The sequence below is a fragment of the Bison bison genome, unplaced genomic scaffold (genome assembly GCF_000754665.1).
Source record: "Bison bison bison isolate TAMUID 2011002044 unplaced genomic scaffold, Bison_UMD1.0 scf7180017864500, whole genome shotgun sequence".
Classification (NCBI taxonomy): Eukaryota; Metazoa; Chordata; class Mammalia; order Artiodactyla; family Bovidae; genus Bison; species Bison bison.
The window spans coordinates 7,861,746-7,864,272 of record NW_011495059.1 but is presented as its reverse complement, the minus strand read 5'-3'; positions in this window follow the sequence as shown (position 1 = coordinate 7,864,272).

Below are 2,527 nucleotides of genomic sequence, written 5' to 3'. Positions count from 1 at the left end.
AGAGAAGAATTGTCTGAGATTGTGAACATTTCACTCAAGTGCTTATTTTAATAATTCCTTTTTTTAAAATAACTTTTCAATTTCTATATCCATTCTTAATTTTCAGTGGTATACTAGCATTTTTAATATTGGTGATATAAACCTCTTCCTTAATAAAATACACTACCTTCCATGTAAAACTACTTTTAATAATGAAGTATACTGGGATTCACTTGTGGCTCAGAGGGCATAGAGTCTGCCCACAGTGCAGGAGACCTGAGTTCAATCCCTGGGTTGGGAAGATCCCCTGGAGGAGGATGACAACGCACTCCAGTATTCTTGCATGGAAATCCCATTGACAGAGGAGCCCAGTAGGCTACAGTTTCTTTTTCAAACTGAGATTAATTTTGGCACTTTTTGGAAAAGGTTTCAGAGAACCCTCCTTAGGGTGGTAATTTGATTTGGAAACTAGACAAGCTAGTGTTTTACTAGTCATCACCAGAGCTTTTCAGCATTTATGTGGAAGGAATATTAGGCCATATTATAGGTGACACTCAGGTACTTTCCTGGTGGTCCAGTGGTTAAGATTCTATGCTTCTTTTGCATAGGGACTAGGTTTGATCCCAGGTCAGGAACTAGGAGCCTGCATGCCACATGACCAAAAAGAAGACCTTTTGGAAGAGTGATAGTGGCATGAGAAATACTCACCCAACCCACAGGCTGCAGAGAGAAAGACCCCACCAAGTCTTTAGGATTTTTTCAACTATCTGAAACAGGGGGAAAGAAATGCAGAGAGATGTTATTCATGGTTATCTTTAGGTTATGGGTCACTCTTCTTTGTTGTCTTACCTGCCTTCTAATTTTTAAATGTGCCACATTTTCTACAATAAATATATATTTTTTGTAAGATGTCCAAGCCACAGCAGACATTGCAGTAGAAAGGATGACCAGTCATCCTTTCCTGGGGTGACCAGTCACACTGTTAGTTTCTCAGTGGGCATAGCTTGGACTCAGCCCTGTTCTGTTTTTGGAGCTGCTGGAGTTCAGAGCTCCCCACACCAGGGGCAACAGCAGCCCTCTTCAGTGGCCAGATCTGTGCTCTTTTCTCTCAAGCATCACTGCCTGCATGCCTTAGAGAATCTCTGGGCTGAGTTATGCCATCCTCCTCCATTCCAGAAAGGGGCAGACATCTTTGCTGGTCTCCGGCAGCCAAGCTGGCTTGTGTCTGACTGTGGCCCATAGTGGGAGAGGGGCATTTCCTTCCATAGCACTCAAGTCCACTCCTGTCTAATGTCTTCTGGGAGCTCTTCATCCCCGAGGTCTCAAGGGCACTTTAGCTTTGGTGTGGGTCTTTGCTACCTATATACATGAGGCAGTTTACCCCCAGCAGGTACCCCTTGTCCACTCACATTGGGGCGTCTTACTCGCCTAATTTGGTACATCCTGTGGCCCATGGCTGGTTGTTCAACAGCAAAGTATCTGCCTACAATGTGGGAGACCTGGGTTCAATACCTGGGATCTGGAAGATCCCCTGTAGAAGAGAAATGGCAACCGACTCCACCACTCTTGCCTGGAGAAAATCCCATGAACGGGAGCGTGGTAGGCTTGCAGTCCACGGGATCACAAAAGAACCGGACATGACTGAGCGATTTCACTACTTCACTTGTGGCCTGTGCAAGACGCAGCCGAGGTCTCAAAAATCTCAAGCTGGCAGGCTCCTGGTGGTTGAAAGCCACTCAAATATTTATTGGAGAAGGAAATAGAAACCGACTCCAGTATTCTTGCCTAGAGAATCTCATGGACTGTAGCCTGCCTGCCAGCCTTCTTTGTCCATGGAATCTCAAGAGTCAGACACGACTTAGCGACTAAACCACCACCAGCACCAAGTGTTTATATTGTGTAGGAAGAAACACTGGTCTGAGATAAGGGTCTTAAATCGCCTCTCCTGTGTCTGTTCTGCGAACTCTAGGTGGCGCCAGAGAGTTTGGTCCCCTGAGCTTTCCTGTCCAATCTGGTCTCAATGACTAATGCCAGAGACCAGCTCAGTCAATGCCCTTCTCTCTCTCATCCAGACAGCTCCAGGGCCACTTCCCTAGTTGTCCAGTGGGTAGGATCTGCCTTGCAACTCAGGAGATGCCGGTACGACCCCTGGTTGTGGAAACAGGATCCCACATTTTGTGCAGCAAGTAAGCCTGAACACCACAACTAGATGCAAGGAAAGATGCCACCTGATGCAACAAACATCCTGGCATGCCACAACTAAGATTCGATGCAGCCAAATAAAAAAATATAAAAAATAAATTATTTCTAAAAGAAGAAGGAAAACAACAACAACAACAAAAACCAAAAACAAACAAACACGCTGCTGTTTTAGCCACCAGCAGGGTTGACAAACTACCTGAAAAGTGAAAATCACTGGGTCGTGTCCAGCTCTTTTCGACCATATGGACAGTCCAAGGAAAATTCTCCAGGCAAGAATACTGGAATGTGTAGCCTTTCCCTTCTCCAGGGCATCTTCCCAACCCAGGGATTGAAGCCAGTTCTGAAT